At 32.9% G+C, this 23282-nt stretch overlaps 1 protein-coding gene across 1 annotated transcript in view; it reads left to right on the top strand.

The window, feature by feature from the left end:
• Positions 1-881: 881 nt before the first annotated feature.
• The window catches only part of LOC138706476 (uncharacterized), a 34792-nt gene continuing 12391 nt past the window's right edge, over positions 882-23282 (top strand). The window contains exon 1 of the transcript XR_011334015.1: positions 882-1992. The gene's annotated coding sequence lies outside the window, so the exon portion shown is untranslated. The remainder of the gene's footprint in view (positions 1993-23282) is intronic.

The raw sequence follows: 23282 nt of genomic DNA, 5'->3' as shown, positions 1-23282 counted from the left end.
TTTTTGAGACAGGTGGCAGGTTATAGACTCATAGACAAAAAGAGAAATGAAGATATTAGAAAGGAATTGGAAATTCAGAGTCTAAATGAAACAGTCATTGAATACAGACAAAGATGGCAAGATCATATACAAAGAATGGATGAAGATCGTATACCACAAATAATAAATAAGTATAAACCTGTAGGTAGAAGAAATGTCGGCAGGCCACGGATGAGATGGTCGGATCAGTTTTCTTGAAGACGGAACGAGCCACAAGGCTTATGCCGTGATGAAGATGAATAATAATAATAATAATAATAATAATAATAATAATAATAATAATAATAATATCTAGAGTTTGAATACCGGTCGACCCCTGAATTTATAACAGGTATTGGTGAAGCCCGCGGGTTTTTCTCCGGGTACTCTGGTTGTCCTGTAAAATCTCAACAATTCTTCACCATCAATTCATTGAAGTGCAATTTAGGCTCACCGCCTGTTGTGCACTCTGAATAATTTCCGACGAAATAAATTGTCTGCGCTTCTCGGCTGTAACAACATACTGGTATATGAGCCACATTTGTAGAGTCGGGAAGGATAACGGCATAGTTAAGGATCCATTATGTGTGTATACTATGAACATGAAAATAGCCTATAGGAAAGTCTAAGACACAATGGATTAGAAATTAATATAACAGTATAAATAGGTTGAAGTATCCAGTGCTTGAAAAAGTATAATGGGAAATATGAACATAACAATTTATTCTCAAAAGTGCAATTATTTCAGTGTAATTTCTCTGAAATTAATTTTTGTTTTTGTTTTTTTTTTTTTTTTCTATATGTCCCCTTGGATTTGATTAATTGTGCCAAGGAAATGGGTGAGTCGCTGTAGTTTCTTTTTGAGAATATTCTTGAACCTAACAGTATGTTGTTCAGTATGTCAATGTCACTGTTAAATTACGTAAGCACTGCGTACTTTCTGTTGTTGATTCACAGCGACACGCGACTCAGTTTATTGGAAAACCAATGATCATCTTCCAAGAAATGCCTTAACCTTCGCTTAAAAAATAAATTACAAAATAATAAAACCCTTGTAGAAGAAAACACCAGAGGAAGTATAATATCCGCTGAAATCGATTAAACTGGAGCATAAAAGCTGATATAACCGCAGGTTTTGTGGTTATTTTGCGGGAAGAACCAACGCAGCCGTTATAATACAATAACAAGCTTATCAGCAACAAGTGGTCTCGGCGTTGGGTTATTGGTTATCAGAGAAAGTAATTTAAGCAAAAATAAGCGTCTCGAGAGAACAGCTAGGAACGAAACTGATAGAAACATATCACAGCTTCTATAGTGTGAAATAGTTCATAATTTACTTTCTTGGCAAGTGTGAAAAGGAACTTAATTTAATTAACTAGTAAGTGATAATAAGCAGGAACATTTTCTGAAACTTGACGCTACAATGAATTTTTCATGCTGATAACTTTTATAAGTCGTGAATCCTAACTGATTTTAAAACTTCAGATTTTGAAAACAAGAACTGATAGCCTATTCAAGATGCATATTTTGTGCAAAGTGTTTGTTGTAGTGTCCGTCTTTGTGTTTTTGGAAAAACCAATCGAGGTTCAAGGTTTATTTCTTGAACGTATAGGACAAGCAGTTCATAATGCTGTTCAACAAATCTTCCATCCTAAACAACAGCAGCAGCAGCAAAGGCCGCCGGCTGTTCCTGCTCACCATACATCGACGTACTTTCCTTCATCAGCCAACTCTTTGTTGTCGTTCTCGAAAGAGACTTTCACTCCTGTACATTCAGAAGTACCTGAAAGTCTAGTGTCGACACTGCCTGAGGACCAAATCAACGCGACATCGATAGAAGAAGGCAAGGCATTGATAGACGCTCCGATGATTAACGGGAGATGTGAAGAAGGTTACCGTCCTGCGAACGGGAGATGCAGAAAAGTATTCGGTTGATGCTGACGAGGACATTTCTTCAGTGCCTCATACTTTCATGTAAGTCACAGAACATTTCATTTTATTATTATTATTATTATTATTATTATTAAGCTTATTATTATATTTATTATTATAATTATATTTATTATTATTATTATTATTATTATTATTATTATTATTATTATTATTATTATTATTATTATTATTATTATTATTATTATTTTAGTTGGTTATTTAACGACGCAGTATTAACAACTAGGTTATTTTGCGTCGATGGAATTTGTGATAGTGATGATATTTCAATTCAATTTATTAGGCCATTAGACATAAAGTAATAGGCTTCATCACAAATACGTTTAAAAACATATAGCTAATACATTTGAAAAACAAATATAACTGAAACAGTCAAATATAATTAAAACAACGAAAACATGAAATAATTTGAAACTATTAAATTAATGAAAATATTTCACCCTTAATGTATTAATTATAACTAGATGTAATTAAATGTGTTTATTAAAAACAATTTTATACAAATTTGTGTTAAAAAGCTCACCAACAGAGTAAAAAGGACTGTGTAATAACCAATTACAATTACTTTTAAAGCTATTGATTGGTAACTTACAACATTGACTGGGAAGCTTATTACATAATTTCATCCCCATAACAGAAAAGTTCGTGTTGTTCTTATGTAAGCTACAGTATGGTATATTAATTTTTTCACTATTTCTAATTTCTTGATCATGTTTATTAGCCACTAATGAGTAATTGTCGATATTATGTCGAGTTTAAAATGCTGTACGAATTTATGACTATTAAGATCGGTGATTGTCTGAAAAGTGGTTGACAGTGTTCAACAAATTTTAATTTACATAAAATTCTAATGGTTTTCTTTTGCAAAATCAAGACACTTCCAATTTTGGTATCATTTTTCCAGAAAATTAAGACATATCGGATTATCGACTGAAAGAGCGAAAAGTAGGCACATCTTAAATCATTTTGAGAAATGCAAGTCATTAGTTTCAATAACAAATACAAAACTCTTGATAACTTTGTGCATACTTATATATTTGATGTAGGCCTACTTTTCCCATGTTAAACTGGAGCCTATAAAAAGTGTTAGAAATTTTGTGTAGTTTTGTCTGTTGTCCTAACTTATTAGATGATTTAGGCTAAAAGTTATGTTGATAGTCTTTCCTTGATTAAGCAGAAAACCATCGGTGGTAAGAGCGTATAATTCATTGAGAGCAGAGTTAGAACATAGGAAAGTAGTATGATCAGCATACATAACTTTGGCGAGAAAAGGCTGAGGATTCGCCATAGATTATCTGACATTTGTTTTACGGTTGGGAAAACCTAGGAAAAAATCCACCAAGTAATTAGCCCAAGCGGGAAGCGAACCACAAGCCCCGAGCGCAGCTCCGGATCAGAAGGCAAGCGCTTTTACCGACTGAGCTAAACCGGTGACTCACTTTATTATAATTTATCTTAGTCAATTGTCTTTATTTTCTTTGTGAATAATAAACTTTTCAGAGACAGTGAAATGAAACTGAGATAATGGAGCGATAGTTAAATTAAAATGATAGAGTAAGCCAAAATACACTTAAGAAATCTTTTCCGTAGTCACTCCTTGTATAAACATATCGCAAAATCTACCATGATTGAACTAAAATCTTTGGTGAGTGAACTACGGTTGCACCTCTCTGCGCAGACAATTTGACATCCAATATACTTGAAGCATTCCTTGGAATAGCAACTTAACGTACGTTACATCGTTTTACGTTTCCAGCATACCGTATCTTCTTGAATACTCCGCGCACTTCCCCCACCTCCCAAAATAGAAGTAAAAAATACCGGTGCGCGTCTTATTCAAAATAAAGTTGGCAACATTGCCCAATTTTTCTCCCGCACACTCCTAAGGTGACAGCACATGCCCTTATCTTCCTGCTCGGGTATTTTAATTGTTAACATTGTTTTCTTTTTACTTGGTTATTTAACAACTTTATACCAACTACTAGGTTATTTAGCGTCGATGGAATTGGTGATAACGATATGAGGCCGAGAATTCGCCTTAAATTATCTGACACTTGCCTTACGGTTGGAGAAAACCTCGGAAGAAACCCAACCAGGTAATCAGCCCAAGCGGGAATGGAACCCGCGTCCTAGCGCACTCCTGATCGGCAGACAAGCTCCTTAGCCGACTGAGCTACGCCGGTGGCTGTTAACATTGTTAAATGGCTTTTGGATTAGCAATACTTTAGTCAGAATCAACTTCAAGTGTGATAAGTGTATAGTCTGTGCGTCTTATATTTTAATTTCTGAGAGTGAGTACCACGATCCTTCATTTGCAGCGAAAAACTTAAAATGATCAAAGATAGGAACATGGAAATCGTGACGCGTGCTATTAATGTTGCAGAATATCGTGTAAACAGCCAATTAAGCAGTGCGTGTGCATAGGATGGGTTTGAAATGCATCCTGTTCCAGGATAAAATTTACTTATTTATTGTTAACTGAACTGAATTTGTGTTTACTTGTTTGTAATCTGTCGTGAATAGGCCTACATTTTGTTGAAAGTTTTATTTTTTGTAATTTGTGTTCGTATAATTATATATATCATAGCGATTTAAACAATGATACCATTGCAAAATTTGATAAGATATATATTTAGGAACATCTAGATCATTTCATTCATAGTGTCCTGCCCAAGGGTAGATCTTTCACTGCAAATCCAGCATTCTCCAGTCTTTCCTATTTTCTGCCTTCCACTTTGTTTCCTCAAATGATCCATATATCTTAATGTCGTCTATCAACTGATATCTTCTTCTGCCTCGAACTCTTCTTCCTTTCACCATTCCTCCCAGTGCATTCTTCAGTAGGCAGTTTCTTCTCAGCCAGTGACACAACCAATTCCTTTTCCTCTTCCTGATCAGTTTCAATGTCGTTCTTTCTTCATCCACTCTTTCCAACACATCTTCGTTTCTTACTCTGTCCATTTCACAACTCCATCCTTCTCCATATACACATTTCAAATATGCTTTCATCTAGATCAGGCGCGTAGGGTAAAGTTGCCTAATTCCGTGATACTTCTAATTCCGTGATACGTTTTTTCCACTGAATATCACGGGATTGTATATCTTGCTAGGAAGTTAAGAGATGTCTCAAAAGTAAGTGAAAAATGCACTCTTTCGAGAAAGATGTCTGGCGCTATGGTCGAACGGCAAAGCTTTGACTGATATTCAATTTAAAAATATGTATATCATGGAATTAGGGATATCATGGAATTAGGCTACTTTACCCTACTATTTTATTTTATAGGTGGCGTTAAACTCGTAAGTAGGCTACTAAATGTCTTAAGAAAATTGGGAAGAAGGTTTTTATTTTTAATGTTTTGCCGTTTACTGATTCACAAATTTTAACCTGTATAGAATTGAAATTTTACACTCAAAGTGTGGAATGATATAGAAATCATAATGCAGATTCCTACTAGAAACGAATGAGTTGAATCTAAAGTTGATGTCACAGTTGAAATGTTCGCTTCCGTCGGGAATTACATATATTCCAAACTGCCCGGATATGGAATACGTCAGTCATGCGTCACTCAGTATGGTTATAAAGTTTTATTTCCTTCCACAGGAAATTCCTGCTGAGATATCCAGACATCTCTATTGGCCGTCGTTCAAGATGTCTTTGAAGTAGCGATCATTGACTGTACTCTGCTATATTTTTTATTAAGATATCGACAAAATTATCTGCCATCTTAAGCAATGTATTAATTAACAACTTTTGTTTTAAACCTATAATGTATTTCAGTAAGATTTTAAATGTGAAATACGACGTATGGTATGGTTGTAATGAAAATACATTATTTTCGTTGATTTTATGAGCAAATTTGTTGATACGTTAAGTTTATAGTTATCTCTAATCTTGAGATAATATTTCTTGCACTTCTTTTCCACCTGATATCCATCCATCCATCCATTCATCATCATCATCATTATTATTATTATTATTATTATTATTATTATTATTATTATTATTATTATTATTCTTTTATCATCTATGCATGCGTTGTCGGTTGATGGACCTATAAGTTTCTAAGAGCAAAGTACAATTTGAAAGAAACAAGAACTACTTGCATTGGGGACATTCCATGTGAAATCGGACAGCAAAAAACCTTATAACTGTGTAATTCCTTAAAAAAAAATGTATGGAGGGATAGGAGATACTTTATTGTGTGAAGTCTGTTCCCGTTTAAAGTTTAGTTTTCTTGTTTCACTGCGTTAAATTCATCGTATTTTCGTAAAAATCTCCAGTTTCAAAGGGCAAAAACGTGAAACGGCTTATGGTAGACATTCCAACAAAAGTTCATTTTATTGCTGAGAGTACGATTTTCATAACTATACATGGACCATTTTTATATTAATATTAAATTTAACACGAACATAAATAGACATATGAATATTTGATAGACTATACCCATGGAAGACAGTTAAATAAAAATGTCAACTGATTCCTCTCTCTCTCTCTGAAGATAATGTATCGATTTTAATTTCGGTTTGCACAAAGAAGTGCTTCCGTAAAAAAATAATTTCGTTAAATTATATTAGCTACGCCCAAGTCCTGAGTCGGATGATGGGGCGCTCATCCTCATGCACGACATAACTCTCCACAGATACACATCATGCATAGCGTGACCCGCCGAAGTGGTGTGCAATAGGTTACAATTCAGTCCTGCAAACTATCCGCAATATTAGGAGCCCGAATCACTCAAGGGAAATTAGTAGGCATTAGATATAGTTACACACACACTTGAGTGAAGCTAAGTTTCCTGGGAGGCATGCCAGTGATTGGAGTTAGCTGGATTTACGATTATGTTTTAAGTAAATAGCGGAATATTCTTAAAAATTGTGAGTCATTGAAGTATAACCTGTTTTGCGTTGATACTTATGTACAAAAGTTTGAATTTAATATTGAGACCCTATTTCAATACAGAATTTTGAATCTAATATTCCAACCATAGCCTATTTTGAGTGACTTTATTTTTAGATGTAAAAATGGAAATGCACTGAATGTTTTAAAGTGCCTATTTATTTATGTTATTCACACAAATTACGAGTATTATGAGATTGTTACACTAATTCCTTTACACAACAGGTAAGTGTTAGTACAAAACTGTAAGTATTGTTAAAATGTATAATCATCCTTATGATTCCCTTGAAGATACAAATGTCTAGTCATTGTAGAAATATTCAGTATTGTGTTTTTCACGGCGAGAGTTAAAAAGTAATATTTTTTTAAATGAGAAATGACACCGAATTTATGTTTTTTTTTTGTGCGAATAACATTGAATTTATGTTTTTTTTTTGCGCGAAATAGTACCGAAATTAACCAAGTTTTATGCCGAAATTTAAGATTTTTATTCACCATAAAATAGGATCCATAATAATAATAATAATAATAATAATAATAATAATAATAATAATAATAATAATAATAATCGTCACGTTATGTAATTATTATTTCAAGCCGGCAAGATGTATCCAAGCCTAAATATAGAAGCTTATCATCCTAATTAAGGAGGCAATATAACGTATCAACCGAATGAATATGGACTCTAGCGGAAGCATGATATCCGTTCTTACCGTGACATTCAAGTATTAATTCTCTACAGATTAAAGCATTGAGAGTAGGCCTATTTGCGTATTGTAATTAGGAAAGAATTAAAAAGGAAATTGGCAATGTTATCAGCAAGAAATGGTTTTGGCTGAGTGATACGGCAGTTGTAGAAACCGCACTTATTAAATAAATTGCCCGAAAGAAACAGATGCTTCAGAACAATATTAAACTCTTTTGAATCCTGGTTATAAAACAAGAAGTTGAAAATGAATAGGCCAAGTGAAGAACTGAAGTTCTAGAAACAACTTGTTATAGAGAAATTAGACGTTGTAGAGGGTTTTTCTCAGACAACTCCCATTTCCCATTCCATTCCACTAGCACTCCGGTCTCTACACGCTTTACATTCTATCATCTGCAGTAGTTAAACGTAGGCTGGAGTAAAATCTTGACTCCGACGCTGATAAAGTATTTAATATATCATCTCTGTATTCCTCATCTTTCACTGTTGCTACTTCTCGTCATTGGAATTCTCTGCCTCCTGAAGTCAAGGGCTGACGAACTTCGATTTCTTTTAAATATATGGTAAATTACAATAACATCTTACGAAGAATTTCCAGACCTAACGTGTTACAAATATTTAATGCAATGTATTGCACTGTGTTTATTTTAATTTTTTGTTTCTTATTTTTATTGTACACACTTAATTCAATCGTCTTCGTAATGTTAATATGTAAATAGTATTTCCTTCTAATTTAATGCTCATATGTTTACCGTAGTGTTCATTTTTGTGTACTCTTTATTCAAATGTCTGTTTATGACTCTATTATGTAAGTCGTGTTTATTTATCACTTAACACCAATATGTATTCCACTATGTTCGTTTTTTTATTATTTTTTATTGTATACATTTTATTCAAATGGTCGGTTTCTGGTTAATTATGTGAATCCTACTTGCTTATAATTTAATACACATATGTATTCCACTGTGTTTATTTGTATTTTTATTGAATTATCGGCTTCTGATTTTTTTAAGTAGCTTACTTTACGACGCTGTATCAACATCTTAGGTTATTTAGCGTCTGAGTGAGGTGAAGGTGATAATGCCGGTGAAATGAGTCCGGGGTCCAGCACCGAAAGTTACCCAGAATTTGCTCAAATAGGGTTGAGGGGAAACCCCGGGAAAGCCTCAACCAGATAACTTGCCTCGACCGGGATTCGAACCCTGGTCACTTGGTTTCGGGTCCAGATGTGCTAACCGTTACTCCACAAGTGTGGACTCTTCTGATTTTATGTGATTCGTATTTGATTTTAACGACATTAATATATATTCCAATGTGTTTATTTTTATTTTTACTCAATTATCGGTTTCTGATTTTATGTGATTCGTATATGATTCTAAAAACATTAGTATGTATTCCAATGTGTTTATTATTATTTTTATTAAATTATCGGCTTCTGATTTCATGTGAATCGTATTTACTTCTAACAACATTAATATGTATTCCAATGTGTTTATTTTTATTTTAATTGAATTATCGTCTTCTGATTTCATATGAATCGTATTTACTTCAACAACATTAATATGTATTCCAATGTGTTTATTTTTATTTTTACTCAATTATCGGTTTCTGATTTTATGTGATTCGTATATGATTCTAACAACATTAGTATGTATTCCAATGTGTTTATTTTTATTTTTATTAAATTATCGGCTTCTGATTTCATGTGAATCGTATTTACTTCCAACAACATTAATATGTATTCCAATGTGTTTCTTTTTATTTTTACTCAATTATCGGTTTCTGATTTTATGTGATTCGTATATGATTCTAACAACATTAGTATGTATTCCAATGTGTTTATTTTTATTTTTATTGAATTATCGTCTTCTGATTTCATATGAATCGTATTTACTTCCAACACCATTAATATGTATTCCAATGTGTTTCTTTTTATTTTTACTCAATTATCGGTTTCTGATTTTATGTGATTCGTATATGATTCTAACAACATTAGTATGTATTCCAATGTGTTTATTTTTATTTTTATTAAATTATCGGCTTCTGATTTCATGTGAATCGTGTTTACTTCTAATAACATTAATATGTATTCCAATGTGTTTATTTTCATTTTTATTGAATTATCGGCTTCTGATTTCGTGTGAATCGTATTTACTTCCAACAACATTAATATGTATTCCAATGTGTTTATTTTTATTTTTATTGAATTATCGGCTTCTGATTTCATGTGAATCGTATTTACTTTTAACAACATTAATATGTATTTCAATGTGTTTATTTTTATTTTTATTGAATTATCGGCTTCTGATTTCATGTGAATCGTATTTACTTCCAACAACATTAATATGTATACCAATGTGTATATTTTTATTTTTATTGAATTATCGTCTTCTGATTTCATGTGAATCTTATTTACTTCCAACAACATTAATATGTATTCCAATGTGTTTATTTTTATTGTTATTTTTATTGAATCATCGGCTTCTGATTACATGTGAATTGTATTTACTTCTAACAACATTAATATGTATTCCAATGTGTTTATTTTTATTTTTATTGAATTATCGGTTTCTGATTTCATGTGAATCGTATTTGCTTCCAACAACATTAATATGTATTCCAATGTGTATATTTTTATTTTTATTAAATTATCGGCTTCTGATTTCATGTGAATCGTATTTACATCCAACAACATTAATAGGTATTGCAATGTGTTTATTTTTATTTTTATTGAATTATCGGCTTTTGATTTCATGTGAATCGTATTCCCCCAAAGTAAAATTCCATATGTTATAATGCTATAGAAATATGCGAAGTATGTTGTCTTTAAATAATGTAACGGGAGAAAAGTTTTCATGCTTCTCAATAAAAACAAAGTTTTAGACAATTTTCCACATATGTGTTCAATATGGTGTTCCTTAGTAAGTTTCATGTCAACTACAATACCCAACATATTAAAGAAAAGAAAACATTAAGGATTTAGTTTTACTTTCGTTCAAGATAAGACCAGACCATTTGCATTAAACCATGTTTTTGCTTCTGATTGATATAGTAATGATTCATTTACTAGTATATGAAATAGCTTAGCTAAAGTACAGTATTATTTAAACAAATGTCATTGACATTCATAATTTGGCTATATTCAAACTTGCCACTTAAAAATGTGTTAATTAGTTGCTAGATAAGTGAGCTACAAATAAACAAAGCCAGCGCTTCATGTTACGAAGAGAGATATTGTCGGTAATGACCTTTTAAATTCGGGTCATCACACGGTATCAATGCGCGTTTCAGATACTTTTATTTTCCAAGGCTATCTGCAAACCGAATACTCAGTACATCCGCATGTATCAGTGTGTGTTTACAGGAACATCAGAAGATCGCCATTATGTATATCACACGATGTGAATTGATAAAGGTTCTAATTACTCTCAACATTGTAAGATATTCTGAAAGTGGTTTGATTTCAAGAATTCTGAGCAATAATAATGGCGAAGAAGACATCTTTAGTCTCGTGGACGACACAACTAGCAAAGAGATAAGTGTACAAGATCAAAGTTCCCATATTTCTGATATTAGAGTTTCTTCGGATGGCGTTCGGTGGGATGCCAATAACGAAAATGGAAATTTCTTAAACAAGCTCCAGAATCTTCAACATTCTACGCATGGTGAAAATAGAGTGAACGTGTTTAGTGGTGTGAACTCACAACAAAATTACGATAATTCTAAACCATCTCGTAGGACGTTCTTGAGTAAATTTGGATTAGATACTGATGAATTAGTGAACCAAATGTTTTCAGAGGAGGACTCCGAAAGTTCCCCAGATTTCAACAATCACACCGAAGGAAGTAAAACGTATTCAAACGCGTTGAATAGACTTGTAAATAACTTTGTGTTAGATATTGACAAATTAGTGGGTGGGATTCTTGCGGAAGAAGAAGTGAAGACTTCTACAACACCAAAATATAATTTAAGAAGAAGTAATGAGACTTCATTCTCGGTGAATACTTTGCGTTTTAATACAGAAGTGTTTGGAGATATGGTTCTTCCAACAAGAACAACAGCAGCAACAAGAACAACAATATCCAAAGATGTCTCAGAGAAACGACCTGAGTTTCCGGATTCTGATCCTTACGATTCCACTGATCGGTATGTTTTGAGAGACGTATTTACTGATGATCAAGAAAGTGTATCCAGTAACTTCAACAAAAACTTGGGAAGCACCGCTGATAAGTTTTTCACACCATCAAAGCCGTCCCTGACACGTAACCTGGTTTCTCGTAGTGAAGCAACACCGAATGAAGATGCATCACCATCTAGAATCCTAGCTGATGGAGGATTCATCCAGAACACTAAAGATATCTTACGCCAGTGGTTAGGTGGTGCAAACGTTGATCTATCACCAGAAGAAAATAGTTCAGAAAGCAGTGACGATGACTGGGAAGTAACTTACGATGACCACAATGTTGCCGATGGCTGGTTTGGTGAACAAGAACAAGATTTGATCAAGAGGATATTTGAGCAAGAATGGTTCACGGTCTCTAGCACTTCATTTGAAGATCCTGTTCAAGTTTCAAAGGAAGAAAGTATTGATCTAGAATTTGCGTGTGTCGAGAATGATCTATGGGAAAAATTTAATGCAATCGGTCGTCATTTTTATATGGGTTGTGAATTCAAATGCGATTGCGAAGAACAGACAAGATGGCGACGTCACTTGGTGAGGGCGCCATGGGCTGGAAGATGTGATAGGGGTAGTAGACGAATACGTAAATTCTGTAGACCAGTGTGGGGAAAACAGAAAAAGAAATAGTGAGATCAGATCCGTTGAAATTTTGTGTTTGTGTTGAACTTATTTAAACACGCGGACATAAAAACAGTAATAAATGAACCTTGGAGTAAGGTGATAGGAGTGGACTTGACTTTTTCCTAGAACGTGTAATGCATATATATGGTTCATAAAGATTGTCAGTCTGTATTCATATTTTAGGCCTACTATTAAATATTAGTAAATATTTATGATTTGTCGTACTGAAGTTATTTCACTTATTTTGACTTCAGGTTAAGTAGAAGTAGAATCAAATATTATTTATACCAGTGGTTCCCAAACTGTGCCCCACGGCGCCAACACTTATCAGGGGATCCGCGGTTGGTGATAATCTATATTTTGAAATAAATAACATGCAATACTACCGCTTTTCTTGACGCGATTATACAGTACTTGTGAAAATTAGAATATCGGCAAGAGTAGATGACCAGATCTCACCCTTGCGTGAGCTGGCCTTCGAGCTGTTGTAAAAAACACGACTTTCTTTTCTCAGTTAAGGAAGCCAAATTCTACTGTAAATTTTTGTCTGCTTGGCGAGGGTGGCGAATTATTAGTTAGTTCTTATATGCTTGTGTGTGTGAATGTTCGCAGTTTTTTCTCTCCAGACCAACGGTGTAAGAATAAGTTTTTGTAAATGTGCTCGGAGACTTAGGCCCAATTGTATAAAACTCCCTGACTAAAGATCAACTTTGATCGTAGATCGAAAAGTGAACCGAGTTCAAACACTTCTTCTATTGTATAAAACTTTTCTGCGATCAAATTACCTTGGTTCAAATGCAATTTAAGTTCAAGTGAAAAGGATCTGGCAACATCGCATAAACAGGTGAAATACGTGATGCGCGGACCATGTTATACAGGTTTGTTCAGTGTTGCCAATCTAGCGATATTAACTCTTTTTCAACAACAATTTCTTTTAACTTTTATATTGCTTAAATAGGGATTTAGTGACCTTTTTAGCACCCCAATAGTGACAAAATTTAATCTTTCTTTGTTGATAATAAGAAATCTAGCGACTTTACAACTACTTTTTGGCGACTTTCCGTATACTCTGTTGGAGACACTGGTTTTTTGTGTAATGTAAATAATGGCGGACAATAAGAAGAAGGTTGACTGTTCTCCGAGTTGTTAACATGTTATGATGTTTGATACTGCTAAACATAATAAAGCTTTATAAAACGACAATTTTCGTTTAGTAATACAGTAAATTGAAAATTTATGAATGTACCTATCATATCCATTAATAATTAATGGTTGTTATAAACATAATATAATTATAGGTTATGTTATTTGATACTGCTGAACACGATAGAGCCTTATAAAATATAAGATTGTTTTTCTGTTAAGGCAAGAAATTGAAAGAAATATATATAAATGTACCTATCATATCTATTGATATTAATAATAATGGATATTTTATTTGCACAATCTATCACTCGTATATTTCAAACAGAAAAGAAATAACTGAACTTGGATCATCTAACTTAATCGGAGAAATTTCTTCAGTCAAAGTTGACTTTAGTTTGAGACAAATTAATCTCAGATTAGACTTTATACAACACAAAATTCCAAGTTAAGCTGAAACAAGGATCAATTTAACCTCTGATCTAAGATTAAATGGTTTATACAATCGGGCCTTAAAGTCTTAATTGTAAAGTAAATTTGATTGACAATGTTATTTAATCAGCAATAAATTTTGACACGTATTTTTAAAAATAAACGAATTTCGTCCATTGTTGTGCACTATTTTTGTGAAGTCACTTTTTATTCATTCAATACGAGCAGGCTTTTATGAGGTGTTCGTGTTAAATTGTGTGTTAATAAGTGCCTGTATTTGATTCCGAATGCAATAATATTAATTTAATATTACGAATAATTTTAATTTTCATATTATACAGTGTCGTCTCAATGGATCGGTGGCTAATAAAAGAATAAAAATGACAGTTCTATAAATTCAGAAACCAGTCAATCATCTTGTAATGTATCACACCTCAGTACTGCTAATTTAAAAACTGGTGAATCAACCAGAAAACGAAAATATGATGAATCATATGTGGCTCTTGAATTTAGTATAGAGGCAATAAAATTGCTCCGGACGCCCTTTGTGTGCTATGTAACAAATTGTTAAGTAACAGTTCTTTATTGTCCGCAAAACTGCGTAGACAATTGGAAACAAACCACTCAGAATGTAAAAACAAAAACATAGGCCTACATTTTTTCAACGTAAACTTGAAGGGTTAAAACAGTGTCAGAATACGTTGGTGAAAAGTGCGAAAACCGACAATGCTATAGAGGCGTCATACCGGAAACAACCTATTCTTTACATTAGCAATTAGAAGGTAAATTTTTTATAATTATGCATGTAATTACTGAAAAAAAAAATACACGCAGTTTGTAAATACTACTGCATGTTTATGAACTCATGGCTATGCATGGTAATTAATGTACTTGTAGACATATCGTCGATGTACAGAATATAAATGAAGGGTTCAGAGCCATAGTGGGCCAAGCGCCATTTATTAAAAACGGAGAAAGCAAGGGTTAAAGTTAAGTGAATACCATAGTTTAATGAAGATTGACATATCGTTTAGTTTTAACGTGTATACTTTATATTACTTGCTATATGTTTTCATTGAATTATGGTAATAACTTCATTTTAACTCTTGTTTTTTACGGTTTTTGTAAATGGCGCTTGGCCCACTATGGTTCTGAACCCTTCAAATATGGAGGCATATTAAATTTATATCTATATTAATATAGTGATTAATTTAATTAATTTAATTTGAGGATCCGAGAACCTTTTTTCGAGTCGAAAGGGATCCGCGATCAAAAATGTTTGGGAACCACTGATTGATAGTAATAACGTGAATAGCCGTATTAACAGATGAACATTAGTGCATTGTTATATTGTTCATGGCTATTATGTGGTTCATTATTATCGTATAGCTAGCCTAATGTCTCTCACATAGTGGAGATGAGGCACAAATCCCATCTGGAGATTTATGGATAATTTAATCTGTGGACTGCGATATGAAGGGTGGTAATTGGTGTTGACGAGGAGCATGTGACTACAAGGTTGTAATTATTAATTTTGTATAGGACGTTCAATCAAGGTCTCTCCTGTGGCTAGCAGCGTTTGAATTATGAACTCAGCAAACCCGGCTTCATTTCCAGGAAGTCGCCTGGAGGTTTATTTTCTTTCACAGAGTGTAGATTTGTAACAGTTTTTTTCCATTTTTTCCGTGTTGTCTGAAGCAGTAGATTTGCATTAATTAAATTCAATTGTACAGTGTTTTTACACAATGCTCACGAAGATGGGAAGGAAATAATAATAATAATAATAATAATAATAATAATAATAATAATAATAATAATAATAAATTTCTCGGCAGCTGCCCTCATAAAGGTTTATTAATCAATTCTCGACAGCATAGACCTTAACTTAAAGGCCCACTAGAGCATAAAGTTTTCCAGTGCTATGAAGAAGTTTCGCTGTGAACAATGATGGAACCCGGAGTAACATAGTAGCCTTCCAAAACTTATGTAATAGATTCAACCATTAGATACGAAAATAGTGGCCCGTAACAATGTAAATTAGTTCATAATGAAAAACGGGCTATTTAGAGTGAACCGTAAGAAATGCCATTAATTTGAGGGGGTTATTCTTTGAGACATTTGGAACAAAAAAGTAAAATACAATTTTTCTCGTTTTTGCTTCCTTTTCGAGATAACTGTTTTATATGAAATATTTCACATCGTGTTTTGTGAAAGCCATTGATTGAATCCCCAACATGGCCAGTCATTGACATGATGATATATGATTGAACGAAAAGTGACATTTGTTCGGATCAAATTTCTGCACGTTTAAAGGACAAAACTAAAATTCTTTTAATCATTAATCGTAACACACTTTCCCAAAACACGCTATGAAATGTTTTTTTTTTATTTAAAACAATTTGTATCTCGAAAAGAAAGCAAAATTGAGTAAAATTCTATTTAATATTTTTGTTTGAAATATCTCAAAGAATAATCCACTGAAATTAATGACATTACTTACAGTTCATTCTATAGGCTATACATGTATGAAAATCGTGAAGATTACTCCTGCATTAAATTTTCTCATCATTTTGAAGTTATTTTTCTTCTTTTCGGATAAAGAGGGACTGTCGTTAACACTGTTTTCCAGTTTTTCAAAGCATTTGGTTTAGATGAAGAAGAGTTAATTTCTACATATTTGTAAAAACATTTTAATCGATTCCATAAAATTCATAAATTTTCATATCGGCCTATATGGGCAATAAACACTCCACTACCGGTACTATTTAATTCTGAAATAATAAGATAGCTTTTCTCAAATAACTTTCAATTTATTCTTCAATGAAAAATATTATTAATTTCAGTTAATTGATTAGTACGCTGTGCATGTTTTGCATCTCCAAAATGGAGTAGCTTCACTTATTGTTAAGAAATAAGGTGGTTTCTTTATTATTATTATTATTATTATTATTATTATTATTATTATTATTATTATTATTATTATTATTATTATTATTATTATACTTACTTACTTACTGGCTTTTAAGGAACCCGGAGGTTCTTTGCCGCCCTCACATAAGCCCGCTATTGGTCCCTATCCTGAGCAAGATTAATCCAGTCTCTACCATCATATCCCACTTCCATCAAATCCATTTTTATATTATCTTCCCATCTACGTCTCGGCCTCCCCAAAGGTCTTTTCTCCTCTGGCCTCCCAACTAACACTCTATGTGCATTTCTGGATTCGCCCATACGTGCTACATGCCCTGCCCATCTCAAACGTCTGGATTTAATGTTCCTAATTGTGTCAGGTGAAGAATACAATGCGTGCAGCTCTGCGTTGTGTAACTTTCTCCATTCTCCTGTAACTTCATCCCTCTTAGCCCCAAATATTTTCCTAAGAACCTTATTCTCAAAAACCCTCAATATCTGTTCTTCTCTCAAAGTGAGAGTCCAAGTTTCACAGCCATACAGAACAGCCGGTAATATAACTGTTTTATAAATTCTAGCTTTCAGATTTTTTGACAGCAGACTAGATGACAAAAGCTTCTCAACCGAATAATAACACGCATTTCCCATATTTATTCTGTGTTTAATTTCCTCCCGAGTGTCATTTATATTTGTTACTATTGCTCCAAGATATTTGAATTTCTCCACCTCTTCGAAGGATAAATATCCAACTTTTATAGTTCCATTTCGTACAATATTCTGATCACGAGACATATTATTATTATTATTATTATTATTATTATTATTATTATTATTATTATTATTATTATCATCAGCATAATTACTGATTAAATAAAATTTCATTGCTGTTATTATAGTACAGGTCGCTCCAAAATAAACAGTACTGAAATTGGGAATGCTGCGCTTTTATGTAACTTGTAATCTAAAAACTCTAGTTAGTAATAGTACATTATGAAACGAGCCTATAATGAAGGCAATTAAGAAGTGAGTATGGATATTTATGAAACGAGCGCAAGCGAGTTTCATAATTTTCATACGAGCTTCTTAATTACCATTATAGGCGAGTTTCATACGACTTTTTATGCTCGACCATATTTCTAACTTGATATTATTAATTTTATTGTATCTGACCTGGAGCAAGTATGCTGTGAGATGTGCGCAGACGCGAAAGTATTGATTTTTTCCGAGGAACAGTGTCCACAATGACCTTGCTAGGCCGTAAGAACCTACAGAGATAACATTGAAATAAAATTAGACATTGAAAAAAACGAGATGACAAATTGAATTTATTTGAATATTATTTACAATTAACGCTAATTATTATAGTAACAGAACATAACCTTCTGCGACAGTATTGGATTTCCAGCCTCCGTGACTTTTCGCTAATTCTCTTTCGATTGCATATCCGAGAATAATCGATACTTGCGGTTTTGTAACGGTAGAAAGCTGACCTGTCATTGGCTGAACAGTTGTAACCTGAATCGTCATTGGCTGAAAGACCTGACCTTTAATGAGTAGGTGTACTTTAATGACATGCATTAAAGGACTGCTACCAGGTGTATAATTACTACATTTCGGCATGGTCGAGCATAAAGTATTTTAATATATCGGAACATAAATATAAGTATCTTTGCAAAACAAAATTCAATGTTCACTGACGCCTTTCTTTTAAGAAATACATGTTCAAAGTGCTTTCCATTATTTTCTACATAATGTTCATAACCTTCGAGTAGATCCTAAAACATGTTTGCAAATAGAAGTTGCTGCAGTTGATGAAAGACGGCACTCAGTTTTCCCGTAATTCTACAATAATTGTTGTCGTTGAAATCTCCATAATAATGGACTCCTTTAACGTACTCCAAATGCAGACATCGGGTGGTGTATGGCCAGGTGAATGCGATGAATAATGAAAATGTGTTACCGAAAGTGTTTCTGGAGCAAAGTGAGTGCTTTTGTTGCCGTGTCAACAACTTGTAACATAATGGTGTTACTCAGTGGCGGCTTGTGAAACATTTCACGAAAGCCATCTGAAACGTGTTTCAAACTTGTGCCATTTGCAAGTCCAAGTCGTATGAACGAAAATAATATTAAAAAATAAAGATTTCTTCCTCTGTTGTGAAACCGTAATTTCAGCATTAAGTCAACCACTGAATATAAAATATGTTTAAATATTTTAACAAATACATAATTGATTCCTAGGCAAACATGCGCAGTAGCCTAGTACTATTTGTTTTGGTTAAACTGAATATGAATCGATGATTGCAGAAAGAGCTTAAGTCCACTTTTTATGAAAACGGGTAAAGACCAGTCTCATAACCCCTGAAGATAGACCCATCCCTGAGCACAGAAAGGAAATTCAGTCCAGCATTTCTAGTGTGTGAAATTCTACTTTCTTTTTCCCATTAAGCGCAGAAAGATCTGCAGTCCAGGACTGGAATATCTTTTTGCAATCAAACGTTGGCAAACATGTGAGTCCTTTAGAATTATAACTCACAATATCCAAAAACTTGTTTCTAGGCAATTAAGCAAAAACTTACATCCCACTAATTAGCATTTAGCAGAATTATTTTAAATATGCCATCTATTATAATTCTAAATATTAATGACTGTTTTTAAGTAAAATCGTTTGTTTTATATAAGTTTATGAATTATTAAAGAATAAATAATTTTTTTGGATATTGTGAATTATGACTTTAGAGACCTCATGCATAGCTGCGGTGTAATATTAAGCACTATTCATTTTCTAAGTATTAATATTCTGTTTCATTGTTGATATTTTTGTTATTTAGCACGTCTTGATTTAATTGTTTGAAAAAAAAAGATTTAATGTTAAATAACATGCTTGAATACTCTTTTAGTGCATATTTTATGTACTTTTGCTAACATAATTAATTAACTAAGCTGTTAATACTGTTAATGTCTGTTGATTGCAGAAAGGACTTAGGTCCAATAGTTTTAAAAATTAATAACACACAAACTACAAGTGAAATTTGTTTCAATATGTTTACTCAGTGAGTATATAGGCTATGTATACTTTTAAATAAATAACAAATAAGTTATTTTAATGTGACCCAGAAAATTCTGAACACTTTTTTTTTTTAAGTTTTCTCAAAAGCAGGTTTTTTTTGGACTTTAGTCCTTTCTGCAATTAAAGATTCATATACTGTCTGTATCTTTGAAATGACATCTTGGAATGACTTAGCTGTAATTGAGCTGGTATTGAGGAAGCATTGACTACTTTATTTGGTACAATTAAGCGAGCGTTTTGTCTTCCTACTACTTTCTCGTACGTATATTTTTCTCCAAGATATGAAATGTCAGTCATACATTTTCTTAAGATATTGCGTGAATAATTTTAGTATAAAATATTGTGAAATGTTTAACATGTACGGTAAATACTTTTTGTCTGTTCAAAATTAGGTTAGTATAATTAATTTTTGTCCTTCTAACGAGAGACTAACAGTGAAATAATAGAACAAGTGGTTTCTCATACTGATCACGCTCTCATGACATGAAATAGTCAAAGTTCATCTGGTGGGACCTTTGTAACCAGAACAAATTGTGTAAAAACATCATAAATCGTTTCATTTTTGAAGCAAATGTTAAGTCTTGTTTTTACATTATCATTAACATTTCGCATTTATTCTAAAACATTCCAGTTTGACGCTATTTGAAATTAATACAGTGCCACGCTCGTGTTACTGATGCAAGATGGCCGCATGATGTGAAATACTCGTAGTTAACGAAGTCTACATCATCGATTTAAGACTTCAGGAAATTTTCTCTTCAATTTAATATCGACATTGAATAACCTCTACAGTTCAAAGCATCGTTAAATAACATAATATATGCATACATACAGTACATGCATACATACATACTTTTTTTACTTGGTTATTTATCGACACGGGAATCGAACCTACGTCCGAGCGCAATTCAGGGTCTGCAGGCAAGCGCCTCAGCCGACTGAGCTTCGCCGGTGGCCATATTTTGTTAAGATATGTAGTTAGTAAAATTAAATTTGCCTTTTTCTAATTCATATTTCCTCCTAGTATTGTTTCACATAATATAATTGCCATACAATATTAAAATTTTCGAAAGTAGGGGGTCCACGGCTAATTTTTTTTAAAGAACTCGCCCGCAGTTCTTAGATAATTATATCTTAGACAATTATAATTGGAAACCACTGGGCTAAACGACTCACATTTTGTAGGTAGGTGATGTAATGATGCGATGTTATTCAGAAACATGAGCTACTTTGTGTATTTTCGACTGCTTCTTGAACTGATTACAAAATTTTGAGTCGTCGTCAACGAATTAAAACGATTTTGGTTCAGGTAGAAGCGGATATCTGGTGCTTCAGCCCGAGTTTTTGTATATCTATTCCGGAATGAGTTGCGGGACGATTGTAGATCTACTGTACGGCTACTCCGACTTCATTATCCTTCTTTATTCTGTATATTTATTGTCATGAAAATTATTATTCTTTTAGAGATCCAGTTGTTTCCAATTTGTTTACCAGTCCCAGTATTGTGTTTCTTTGGGGGAGATTACGAACACCAAATTCTCTCTGGTATGCCCTTTGAGTAGCTGTAATTGAATTCGTAATCCAGTATTGCTTCACAAGGAAGAGCCGTTGATTTAATGTGCATTTTCAGTGACTAAAACAGAATGTCGAAAACAGATGCCAACAATAAGGAATAAAGAATAAACATTTGCGCATCTCGTGACAGGGAATCAAAACTCCTGCTTAATTTGACGTTAAAAACTGGCCATTAAGTGAAATTCGAGTCGAATAAATAAAGAATTTTCAACATTTACTATAGAGGTTAGTAATCTCCCAAAGTTACTCTACATTTGAGGTATAACGAATTGTGGCTAGCATCATTGGTTTTGAAAGAAAGAAAGAAAGAAAGAAAGAAAGAAAGAAAGAAAGAAAGGAAGGAAGGAAGGAAGGAAGGAAGGAAGGAAGAAAGGAAGAAAGAAAGAAAGAAAGAAAGAAAGAAAGAAAGAAAGAAATGTGTTAGTCCTATATAAATCACACTGTAGATCCCACCACTGCCATCTACCATTCTTCGCACAAACAATGAGATACACCCACTATGACGGACGATTGATTCGGCGCCATACAGATACAAGTGGTACCATATTTTTTGATAGGAATGGTGAAGGAAACATGGGAGAGCATCGGGAAAAAGTCACACTGGCTTGGCTTTATCCACCACAAATAAAATGTCGCCATCGTCGAGATTTGAACTCAAATCCTCGGTTGTCGTTGGTCAATGGTTTGCCAAATGAGTCACCAGAGCAGGTCCGATACAAGTTTAAACATTACAGTAAAATTGATGTAAATTATTCTAGGCTTTATTTAATATTAGATTATGATTATTTAATATTAGTTTATGAGGCTTTATTTAATATTAGATTATAAGGCTGTATTTAGTATTAGATTATTATTATTATTATTTATTATTATTATTATTATTATTATTATTATTATTATTATTATTATTATTATTATTATTATTATTATTATTATCAAACATTTTTGAAAAAATAATCCACAAACATGGTTCATTTTATGTTAAGAATAAAATTAATTCAGCCCAACATGGTTTTACTAAAGGTAAATCAACAACTACCAACTTAGTATCATACCTTAATCTTGTTATGCCGGTTGTTCAAACGCAAGGTCAAATTGACTCAATCTACATCGACTTTAACAAAGCGTTTGATGTTGTACCTCACAATATTTTGATAAATAAATTAGAAAACTTTGGTCTCTCTTCTAACTACGTGAGCTGGTTTGAAAACTATTTAACTAATAGACAATGTTGTGTTCGTCTAGGTGATTCTCTCTCGGACCCATTTAATTGTTTATGTGGAGTTCCCCAAGGATCTACATTGGGCCCTCTATTATTTTTATTATTTATAGATGACATATCTAAAAGAATAAGTTCAAACTACCTGTTATTTGCTGATGATCTCAAAATCTTTCGCTCAATAAATAGTCCTGCCGATTGCCAAACTCTTCAAAATGATATTAACTCTATTGAACTTTGGTCTGACAATAATGGAATGAAAATTAATGAAACAAAAACTTTTGTCATATCGTACTCACGAAAAACTACTTCCATAAAATTTAACTATTCTCTTAACAACGTCTGTGTTATTAGGAAAAATTCTATTAAAGATCTTGGTGTATTACTCGATTCTAAATTATACTTTCATGATCATGTTCAATATATTTATAATCATTCAATAAGAATGCTTGGTTTAATAAGGTCTATAACTTATTTTTTTCTACTCCTGAGTCACTATTAATTCTATACTTTACTTTGGTTCGATCTAAACTTGAATATGCATCTGTAGCCTGGAATTCCATT

This window comes from Periplaneta americana, chromosome 9 (genome assembly GCF_040183065.1).
Source record: "Periplaneta americana isolate PAMFEO1 chromosome 9, P.americana_PAMFEO1_priV1, whole genome shotgun sequence".
In the NCBI taxonomy this organism is placed as follows: domain Eukaryota; kingdom Metazoa; phylum Arthropoda; class Insecta; order Blattodea; family Blattidae; genus Periplaneta; species Periplaneta americana.
This window is presented reverse-complemented; position numbering and strand designations above follow the sequence as displayed.